Source organism: Eubalaena glacialis, chromosome 16 (genome assembly GCF_028564815.1).
Source record: "Eubalaena glacialis isolate mEubGla1 chromosome 16, mEubGla1.1.hap2.+ XY, whole genome shotgun sequence".
Lineage (NCBI taxonomy): Eukaryota > Metazoa > Chordata > Mammalia > Artiodactyla > Balaenidae > Eubalaena > Eubalaena glacialis.
The window spans coordinates 34962057-34974291 of NC_083731.1; the positions used below are offsets into that span (position 1 = coordinate 34962057).

The following is a 12235-nucleotide window of genomic DNA, read 5'->3' on the forward strand; positions in this document are numbered from 1 at the left end:
CATGAGATGTGTGTGATTAGAAAGAATGTGCCTTTTCTGCAAGATGATCAGCCACAGCCAACCTGCTCCCAAACACCATGGACCACAACCTTGTGTCCAGAGCTCTTGCAATTCTGGCCCCCTTACTTCTCTGATGTCTACACTAGCCACTCTCCTCACACTCGGTGGGTCTCAGCCACACCACCCTTTCTCAGTTCCCATAACACATGTTCTCTTTCTGGCTAAGATTCTTCTAACTTGAATGCATACAGTCTTCATGATTTGAAAAAAAGAATCCTCAAAGTGAATCTGAGGCATCCATGCAATTAGACATATAGGATATAAAGTAGAAGATAACAGGAAATACTTTGATAGGAAACCATTGCTTGATGGTTTTTTTTTAATTTGAATTTTTAAACTAATTTTCACTTTTCAAGCAGTTTTTCCAATTAAATTAAAAACAGGTAATAAAGGAAAACTTATGCAAGACGTCTCATTTCTGTATCCAATTTTTGACCTTTTCTTGAGCCAACAGCTGTTTTTCTCTTAAATATAACACATTAAAAAGCTAGGAACAACAATTTTATAATTCTGACAATGTCATCTTTTTTCTTTGCTACAAAGAACAAGTGGTTATAAATTGGAAATCAATTTTTTCAAACTTACTATAGTAAAGGTCCAGGAATTTGCATTATGCTTTTATGCTCTGAGAGTTGCAAAATAGCAGCTGTGCTGTTCAAGAATCCCCTTCTTGCAAGGGAAGAATGCTGACAATGACATAAACATACACTCATAACTTTTTATATTTCCCTAAATCCTAAAAATTAGTGCTCTCCTTTGCATTTTTATATGACTATGTTAGAAAGCAGTTACTTTTAAAGGAAGAAGTCATAACATCTCAATAGGTGAAAGGGATATAAAGGTCACTTAGTTTAACGTTCTGTCAATTTCCAGGGAATAGTTTCTATAATATTCCTGACAGGATGCTTCTTAACTTTGCATGGACACTCTCTGTCATGACGAATTTACTATTGTCCAAAGCAGCCAACAGCACTTTTAGGTACATGAATCAAATCTTACTGTTTTCTACCCATGCTTACTACTAGTCCCTTTTCTGTGCAGGGTAGCTACAAATATATTAATTTTTTTAAATTGGAGTTTTAAAATTTAGAACTTTAAATATCATAAATAATTTTTATATGCTAGGCTCACATTTCTCAAAAGACAATCCAAACTGAAAGCATTTTTTATTGCATACCTTTTCATTTGTTCAGACCCAACTAATTTAAAATGTAACCTCAGTGGAAATGCATCTTTATTAATATAAGAACAAAGGACTTAACAAATTAACTAGTTTTGGAAATAAATTACATCAGATATTCAACCAGTCAATACTAAAATTGTATAACATGCCAGGCATTGAGGTTACACAGGTAAACAAGATGGACAGAATTCCTTCTTCCTCCTTTTTTTCATGTTAAACACACTTAAGGAAACAAACCTGTAAAGAAGTATGTTTGATTATAATTGTCAATGAATTTGATCATCTGAAATAGTCTTGGTAAGATAGTAATTAGTTTTTATGAATGGGAGGGGAAAAATGAATTGGTTCAAGCCAGTGAAACTGAAGGTGTAGATAGAGCTTGTAAGTATCATCTCAGGAGACTTTGTACGTTCATGTGCCATGCTCTCGGTCTCAAAATGGTGCAGCAAGGGAGGTGAGAGTGAAGGGACCTATTAGAACACACCTGTGGCTTGGAAGGAGGTCTTGTGCTTAGTAAATTAGCAGAAATTAATTTATCTAGATCAGCATGCTGATGTCTAGCTTAGGGCAGTGTCCCAGTAGCCTGGTGCATGGTATCTTATCAGAGCAGAGTGGTCACCAAGAACTATGGAAGTTCCCGGTACGAGGATGGAGTGACACTGATGGAGTCAGGAGAGGGGTGGGTCTGATAGAGAAGGAATGATTTAGAAATCTAGATAAAGTTCTTGTGATGGAAAGTGAGGCAATATCATGGCTAGGGTCGCATGATGACGAAATTCAGGAGAAGCTAAATTGGAACAAGTGCAGAAGACAATTTGGGACAATAGCCAAGGACTGATTGTAGCTGATCAATGGGTAAGGCATGGCACCTGCTCCTTCTGAAGTAAATCTCTTGGACAATAATTATTTTTTTTGTTTGAAGAATCTTTAAGTAGGCCTTGATTTTTTTACCTCATGAAATGCATGTGTCAATTTCAAAGTGATACTTTCATGGTTAAATATTTCTCACAAGGAGAGTATAGACCTTGTTTGTATGGTGGCATTGGGAAAAGGTTTGGAGTGAAATTTACAGAAATTTACCTTGGTGGGCTACTTAAAGTTAGGGTTGGTTTTAAAGGTCTGTTATACTCATGGTTGGAGTTCTCTGGTCCCATATGGGGAGAATCTGGAATCTCAGTTCTAAGATATCTTTGCTTCAAAGATGAATAATCATAAATGTGACAGTGGAAGTTGCCAATTTAGGGGAATCTTGGCTGCCTAGGATGACCATTGGGTGGATTTCCAGGGAATAAGTCAAACCTTGCTTAAAAATGAGTGCAATAGAAAATCTCTAAGTTTTCTTTCTACTCTGAGATAAAATAACTGTAGAATTACTTTCTTTTTTGGAGTGTATGTTACTTGTATATATCTGAACACGTATATCAAATACCTTTTTAAAATTCTGATAAATATCTTACATTTTACTCCTTGGATGTTTAAAGAACATAGGCTCTAGAGCAAGACTACTTGGGTTCAAACCCGGCTCCTCTCCTTACTAGCCCAGTTATCTTGGCAAGTTAATTAACTCATTTTTACCTCTATCTACTCAAGTGTAAAATGAGGATGACACTAGTAACAATGTAACAACTATTGTGAGGATTAAATGAGTTAGTGCATGCAAAGTGCTTAGAACAGTGTTTTGCACGCATAGGAAGCACTCAGTATGTGCTAGTTATTTTGATGATACTGGTGATGATCGTCATCATACCAATGCCTCTGACTTTTTGAAAGAAGAATGAGTTAATAGAATCTTTCCTGACTGACATTACTTTTATGTTAAAAACTTTTTGTTATAGAAAATCTCAAACGTGCATAAAATTAGAAAAGGATAATGAACCCCCCATATACCTACCCATCATTCAGCTTTAACAGTGATCATCTCAAGCCCAGTCTTGCTTCATAAATTCTCCCACCCAACTCCTCCTTTCCCCCAGAGAGTTCTGAAGCCAGTCCCAAACATATTTTATTTAATCGGTTGATGTTTCTTTATTTCCAGTGTGTATCTCTTAAAGATAGGGACTCTTTTCACTAAATCATAATCATATTATCATTATCATTCCTAAAGCCCCTTAATATTTATTAAATATCCTGCCAGCTTTCACATTTCACAAATTGTCATATGTGTACATGTGTTTGTGGGTATGCATATCCTTGGAGTCAAAATGTTCTTTTTCCCTGTATTTCCTCTAAATAAAATCCTTTTCTTGTGGGGGAAAAAAGTCTTTATTGATAAATAAATAAAGTGATAGTTTTTAGGGTCAATCACTTTTGAACTTGTTTTGTCTGAAAAATGAAGTATGTGTACCAAACAATTTGCAAAGATATCTCACACTTTCGTAACTTCATGGTAATTTTAGTCCATGTGCAAATCAGGGTTTAAGGAATCCACAATGCCAGAACTATTTTAATATTTCAGGGGAATAATTTGAGAATTGTTCTGTTGTATTCACTTAGCAATAAGATTCACTTTGGGTTAGGAGACTCATAAATGAAATAGAACTGGGCAGAAGTGACAAGAGAGCAGAATATCAAGCCATGGCACACTATGAGCGTGCCCATTGCTTCTCATCATTTTCTCTTTACTACTCAAGGAATATTAATTTTGAAAAGGCCTTGGATTTATGTGACAAATTCTCTCCCCACCCCCTGAAAATTCTCAAAGCACATTTCAGAAACTCATTTTTGGCAGATGAAATTTTAAGTAAATTGGCCAAGGTCACAGCACAATAAGGGCAGAGTTATCAAGGCAATGCAGTTTCCTGCTTTTTCCACCATCCATGAAATTAGAGTAACTCCACCCCTTAAAATGAAAGGGTCTACTTTTTTTCCTTTCTGAAATTATAAACCATGATTTAGAAATGTTTTTTACCATTAACTCAGACTCTCAAAAGTGGTCTTTTAAGGCTATGAAATGTTTGTGGGTGCATTATTTCAGCTACTACAACTGCATATATTACAACCTACACAATTTGCTTTAAAAGAAGAGTGCATTTTTTGTTTGAGCTGAACCATCAGATTTTCTTTTCATGAGGTACGACATGATGAAGAAGCTATCTGTAGGAACAAAACTAGTTCACTTTCTGTGGGCAAGCACAAGCTGTAAAGTAGATTATTAAAGTACACAGAAATAGAAAGTTAGATCAGAAGTGATATTTTACTGTGAGGTCTTCTTTCGGCCTTATAAAATGAGAAAGAACTAACCTTGTTCTATTTCTGAGTCCTGAAAAAAGCCTCCTAGCAGGCATATCACCTTTAATTAGGTTTCTGCTTTTGGGAAGCATTCTACCAGCCCCCTTTCATTTATTTTTAATGATGTTATCACTAACAGGCAAACAGTCCCTTAATAAAACAAAAACAGTTTCTATATAAAGCCTGGTGTACATGTCCTGAGTCAGTCATCTAAAAACAAATGTTATGATTGTTTCCGTTGTGCTCTTAGAACCCTTAATGGCCCTACTGTGCAGATATGCAAAACATCAACCTAGGAAATATAACCGTGTCTGTTATGCAGCTTTCAATAAATGCTTTCCCATATTCACTTGCAGTATCAGCAGTGAGGTTAAACCTACAGGGTCATGGAAACGACAGAAAGGTCAATTAAGTGGGTTTTTTCGGCATGAGCTGCACCAGCTCCTTCATAAACACTTACAGCTTAAGACTTTAAGAGACAAGCAGGGGTGAAAGCCAACCAAAATGTTTAAAAGTTAAATCAGTGTGTGTGTGTGTGTGTGTGTGTGTGTGTGTTTAATGTGTGGCACCATTGTATTTTGCCAAGAAATTCCAGTTTGTGGGAGGAAAAAAAATCTATGCACAGATACCTGAGTATTTTAGTTTCATCTTCCCAATTGCCAAAGGACAATTTTGCTGTCAAGGCCAAGTTTGGAAATTAAAATTAATGTATAGCTTGATTTAGTGTTTCCTCCATACATAGATTTTGAAACACAAATGCAGAATAGACAGAAATTAAAGACTCTCTTTTGAGAATAATGGCAGAAAATATACACTTTCCCCTTAAATATACAAAGTTTCTTTAGGACACTTAGTATCCCTGTTTTCCTTGGACTGTTGTCCCTGTGTGGTTTCCTCATACAACCCTTTCACCTTCCCTGTTTAAATATTTCCCAGTATTCAATGCCCATTTCTAATGCACCTTGCCATGAAAATTTTATTTTTCTTCACTCTGCTGTCAACCTGCATCATCTAAATATAATCTATTCTTTTTCAAAATAACCACTGGGTGTCATTTGAATCAATCTTTGGCACATAACCTTATTGGGATTATAATTGCATGTATTTTTTTTTCTTCTTCCTAGAGCTTCCTCCTGACCCAAGGTAATGTCTATGAAATTGCCTTGTAATCAACAGAGTGGTTTCCCAGTAGAAAGTATTTTTAGTTTTATTCTCCTGGGTGTAGTAAGCAGAGTCTATATCCTTCTCATTTCAGCTTCTGCCTCATCTCATCTCATTCACATATTCTTTCAACAGATATCAATGAGTTCTTACCGTATGTTAGGTAGCTGCGATATATGTTCTATTTCTTCCCTTAAGGAGTGGTCCCAAACTTTTGTCAGCTTCTCAACAGTAAACAAACCATGATAGTTGCATATGTGTGTAATAAATACTTTATGCATTAAATTAGGCAAAACTGTGAGCTTGGTGTATTTCTTAGCACAGCTCCATCATCCTGCCAAACATGCACTTAACAATGATCTCCTTTGAGTATTAAATCTTCTCCTTTGTTTACCCAAACTTGAAATCCAGAGTTCTAATACTGCTTCCAGTATATCCAAGCAATTAAGTGTTTTTATGCTTTTCAGTCTATTTCTCCAAAATCTTTACTATTTTCTTTTTGTGTAAGTCAATTTACCCATTTTCTTTAGGACCTGCTACCTGAAGAGAGATCAGTAAACTAGTTTATCCTCTTTGGTCCTTTCTCAAGTTATTTCTATCATAGTCAATTTTAACTGTTCACTGAACTAACTCAGGTTTAGTTTATATACGGCAACTGTAATAATATACAGTAGTAATTTTATTATCAACATGATATTTCATCATCACAAGGCTCATTAGAGAGAAATAATATAGAAACCACAGGCTTATGGCTCATGGTACAATATTAGGATTCCCTCCATGGCACACTGAAACCAAGTTTACAATAGGAAATTTCTAATAAATTTAGTTATTTCTTAATTATTGATACTTTATATTTATTAGCATTTTATATTTCACAAAGCACTTTCATATACATAATCTAATTGGATTTGAACTATAGTCCTTTCAGTCTGTGGTCATCGTTTTAATAAATAGACCAAATGAGTCTCATAGAACTTAAGAGATGGATTCTTTGCTCAATTATTTGCTAATACTTGGTAGAACCAGGACTTAAACTCACACCTTCTGAATGTAGCCTGGGTTACTTTTCATTTTACTGTAACTGTATCACATTATGGTAACCATTTTATGTAAAAAAATGGAGTAATTTTAAATCCAGAATTTGGAAAGTCGGCTTAAAATTTAAAATATGAGATAGGACTTATTTTGCGATATTCTTGGATATTTTATAAGAATTAGAATAGATACATGAAAGTTTGTGACCAGTTTTTGATTTAAGATTACATTGTGGCATCAGAATGATTAGTTCCTATTGTCAAATTAAATCCAGAGTGCCTCGAGTAGGAACGAACCATGATTGAGGTGTGACTGAGCTCAATTTAAATGACTGTTTTATGTTTGAATATAAGTTTCAAAATTTTCTTAAACACCTATACTTAATTTTTTAAATTATTCATCCCTCTACTCCAGTTGAACAATGTGGCTGATGAGTTTCCAAAAACACCAGTAAACTTAACTTTATATACAATTGTGATGGGAATTTATCAAAATGACCAAGAAAAATTTTTATTTCTATAAATAACTATTCACTTCTCTATAGACAGTACCATATTCTCCAGAATTTTTGTCCACATTTTTTTTACTTTACCAGTATAGAAATATAACATTTTCATGCAAACTTTCAGATCCCTTGTAAACATTAAATATGGAAATTTTTCCATTTTAATACTGCTGCTATCTACTTCACATTAATATGAATAAATGTGAATTCCCTTGGAATGTATGGTTTTCTAAAAGTGAGTATTTTTCTACTTGGACCTTATGATATAATAAAAGATATCAGAGACAAAGACACACACACACACACACACACACAAACTTGAAAGCGAATATATAATTCAAACCCAAAGGGATTAGTTATGAAAATAACAACTGAGTTAGATTTTATTAACAGGAAAGAAAACATTTTAAAAGTAGGGGCTCATTACTTTTTCAAACAACATTGTTCCTTAGGATATCCTGCTAAATTGTTATGTGTGATAAGATTGGATGGAAAAAAGCCTGTCTTACAGCGGCATCAATCTTAGTGATAGTCATTTATTGATAAGTGACTTAAAAAATGAGTAGAATCATGAGATGAAATGATGAGAAGAATGAAATATCATTTTTTCATACTTTATTGATTTTGGAGTTTTAAAATATTTTCTTCTCTTTTTTACTTTCTCTTTATATTGTCCTTTATGTTCTAATTGATGTTAATTGATTATGTGTTGTTATAGTTGTCATAATTATATTTGTTATAATTATTAAGATGTTAATCAGTAGCTTTTTCTGGTCAAAAGATGAAATCATTTGTTAGTTTATAATATGTGCTGTTCTGTTTTCCTTTAGAAAATCACTGTAGTTCCCTAGAACTAAATTAAAATACAAGAATACTTTAAAGTTAATAACCACTCTTTCTTAGGACTTTAAAAACAACAAGAACTCTTTAGAGAACTGGCATAACTACTGACCCCTACGGATGTGGAGTACTTAAAAAGATTATGCCCTCGTTAATGCAGCTTTCAAAAGTGCTTACTTTATTCCTAGGAAGATGTACCCATCATTGCATCAGTCCTCAGTGTTGTGAGTGACTGTCTTATAAATTTTTCAAATTTTATCAGAATTTATCAAATTGTCTAATTTGATAAAATGAAGCAAGATAATTTGACTCGTTATAAAATAGAGTTTGTAAACCTAAGTATAATCAATAGCTTTCTCTGAAATTTCGTGTTTGTGTGACTCATTCTTTTTCAGATGTTAACTAGATATCCATAACTCTTTGGAATTTGTAATTAAGATATTGAAATTCAGACTCCAAATTGGTGCATTATCACCCTCCAATCAATATAAGTGAAATTTCCACTTAACTAATTTTTATGATTTCTTATAAGGAGTAATAGAGAATGTGTAATTTTAGATTTGAGTGATACTAGAGTTTGTCTCATTCAACCTGCTAGTTTTTTTTAAATTGAGGACATTGAAGCCTGAAGAAGTTGTCCCATGTCCAAAGTAGCTGTTACTAACTGAACACTGAATTATTTTCATTATACATCCCAATGTATTCAGAAAATAGTGTGCACAGTTTTAGTTATCTATAGCTGTGGAACAAATTGCACCAAAACTTAGTGGCTTAAACCATCATACATTTAAAATCTCATGATTTCTGTGAATCAAGAATCTGGGTACAACTTAACTGGATGCCTCTGGTTTAAGGTCTCAAGAGTTTGCAGTTATGCCGTCAGCGGGGCTGCAGCCTCATCTAAAGGATCGATTGGGCAAGGAGAATCTACTTTCAAGCCAACTCATGTAGTTTTTGGCAGCCCTCTGTCTCTTGTCCTGTGTCCCTGAGCAGGGCTGTCTCATGACATTACAACTGGTTCCTCCATGGCAGGAAATATAAGGAAAGGGAGAGAGAGAGATGGAAACAGACTTTTTACAACTGAATCCTGGAGGTGACATCCCATCACATTTGCTTTATTCTGTTTGTTAGGTCTAACTCAGACTAAGGGGAAGGTTCTATATGGAATGTGAATAACAGCAGGGAGGAATCATCAGAGGCCATCCTGTAGGCTACTATATACCTGCCACCTGCTCAGAGAAAATACTTCCCAAGTACTTGTCAAGTAAATTAAAATACTTATTTATTAATTAAGTCTTTATAGTAAAACATCTCAGGTAATGGAATTGGAATATGGACTCTTGGTTGAACAATAGTATTCTATGTATGTTATTCTTTCTGATTTTATACCGTGATTATGAAGAAGTATGCCCTTGTACTTATGAAATATGCAGTGAAGTCTTAAAGATTAAAGAGGGAAGATGGTTCAGACATACATACACATGCACAGAGCAAGAGACAGAGAGAGACAGAGAAATAATTAAAGACCAAATATGGCAAAATGTAAACAATTGTTGTATTTGAGGAAGGAGTTAAATTCGTTTCCGAGGGTTGGTTTAATAAATTACCACAATAGAACAATAGAAATTCATTTTAAATTACCACAATAAAGCAAAAGAAATTTATTTTCTCACGGTTCTGGAGACCAGGGGTCTAAAATCAAGGTATCAGCATGATGAGCTCCCTCCAAGTGGCTAAAAAGGAGAATCTGTTCTTTACCTCTTCTAGCTTCTGGTGGTTGTCAGCATTCCTTGACTATGGCCCCAAAATTCCAATCTTTGTCTCCATCTCCACTTTGCCTCCTCCTCTTCTCTGTGGCCCTCTTCTGTCTCTCTCAAATTTCCCTCTGCCTTTCTCTTATAAGGACACTTGTCATTGGATTTAGGGCCTATCCTACATCGGGATGATCTCATCTCAAGATTCTTAACTTAATCACACCTGTAAAAACCCTCCTTCCAAATAAGCTAGAATTACTGGGATCCAGAGATTGGGCATGGACTTATAGTGGGGGCCGGGGGGCTACCATTCAATACACTACAGAAGTATATAGGGATTCTTTGTTCAATTCTTGCAACTTCTCCATAAATTTAAAATTATTTAAAAGCGTAGTATCAAAGAACAAAAAACAGAGATTACATTGTCAAATGCCATAATAATTCAAAGAGAATAGCATCTGACAAGCTAACTTTCTTTTAAAGATAAAACTTTAAATAATGTACAGATATATCAAACTGCAATAGGTGTTTTGTGAATTTGTGCTTCATCATCATTCATTGTTTGAAGTCAGTGGAGATTATGTGATGTCAAAACACTCTTCCACGTTGTCTGGCTTCTCAAACTTTTGCTTTAATCTTCTTAAAACATTTAGGATATCAAAGGTCACTTTTATTTCAAAAGGAATAACTGTGTTCCCAATTTTACTATCTTTGTAGGAAGACTGAGACTTTCTATGATGTTAATTGCCACAAGATGACAACTTTTTTTCGGACAGTAGGGTCTTGAAGCCCAAAGGAATATTTTTGTTTTGTTCGATCTTTGATTAATTTATTTGTCTTCTTTTCAAATATGTTTATTGATCTTAAGAATCACTCTTTTTTCATTTCTTTATAGCTGTCATTTTGCCCTAAATTTGATTGAGTTAAAGTGGCTTTATGCAGTATCTCAACCATATAAAATGATAAATAAATGAATCTAATCACATAATACCATACTACATGATAGTCTGTTCACACTTACCTGAAGCCGTAAGGACCAAGATGAGCATTCCACTGAAGCAACTGCAGAAAAAAAAAAAATGACATTCACACACACACCCCACATATACCTACACATAAACAAGGAACAATTTTAATCCTACATTGGGAGAAAATTGGAGTAGCTAACAGAATAATGATGGAAGACAAAATATTTTACTAACTATAAGAATTAGCTACTTTGCAACTAGAATCTGTCACTAGGGTCTAGATGAGCTCTTAAGACTTGCAAATTGTATTTTTTAACATCACTTCTCCAGTTTCTAGTACATTGTTTAAGTAGATATTGGTAATATTAAGTAAATACATATATAAATGTATATATCATGAGTGATTAATGGATTAACTCACACAATAGCCAAACGTAGTCAAGCATAAATGTATTGAAGTTAAGTCAAATAGTCATGGGAATTATGGAACTTATAATCAAATGTGTGTGTGTGTGTATACATACATTTGATGCTTTTTGCTTGGACAACCTTTAAGAATTGTAGAGTCATAGACTCTAATGCTGAAAGCAAACTCAGGTGGTCGTCTGGTTCTATGCCTTTCTTCAAGAGACAAGCAATTATTATCCCCATGATCTATTAAGCCACATTTTCTTTAGCATGTGACAGCTAAGGTGATGCTGATCAAAAAATATAGCTCTTTATTCTTAAACAATTTCACATGCACATAGATGTTTAACAAGCGCCTTTGCAGAGCTATTATGAGAAAACGCTAGCAGCCTTGGTCTGGAGGAGTAATTTATGACAGCTAGGTAAATGTTGTCCAAGATCACCTTGATCATATTAGCCACATAGTAGCCCTACCCCTGCACTGCGGGCTTTCTTTAACCCTGGTGACAAGAGTGATTAAAAAAAAAAAAAAGAACACAATGAGTCCTACGCAGGCTGCTAGCTCTGTTTCTTCTTCTAGTACCTGCTGCCTCAGATCATCTGTCAGTAAGTTAACAGAGGAGGGAGTGGAAGGAGAAACTGCTAAGGAATGAGTGAATGTGTATGAGAGCAGTGTAGTTAGCAGAAGGCCTTGTGTCCATCACTCCCCTCCCCAACCTTTCTTCCCTTTTGGTTCATTAACGAGAAGTGTGGAAAGGTGAGGGAGACGAATTTAACTTGTCCTGACATTAGTCAGAGACAGAGAAGTGTGGCGACTTCCAGAATATTTCTGCCCCAGAGAGAGGTAATTGGAAAAGGTGTTGTGTGGTTAGGTGTTGTAATGAAAAATAAAGAAATGATTCAGGAGAACAGTGGAATCAAATTATAAGCATAAAGGCAAGTGTGCTGAAGTTTTTAGCCACTTGCAAAATTAAGAGATATTATCAGGACTGTGCAAATATATTGCTCTGATTAATTTTCCTGGGGTGAAATATGAAAATATTTACAAAATTGAGAATCCCGCCCTGAATAAAATTTTCTCTGTGATATA

The 12235-nt window shown here is 34.7% G+C and overlaps 1 protein-coding gene across 2 annotated transcripts in view; it reads left to right on the plus strand.

Annotated features, from left to right (window-relative positions):
• DACH1 (dachshund family transcription factor 1) overlaps positions 1-12235 on the plus strand; it is a 413755-nt gene that overhangs the window by 347351 nt on the left and 54169 nt on the right. The window lies entirely within an intron of this gene.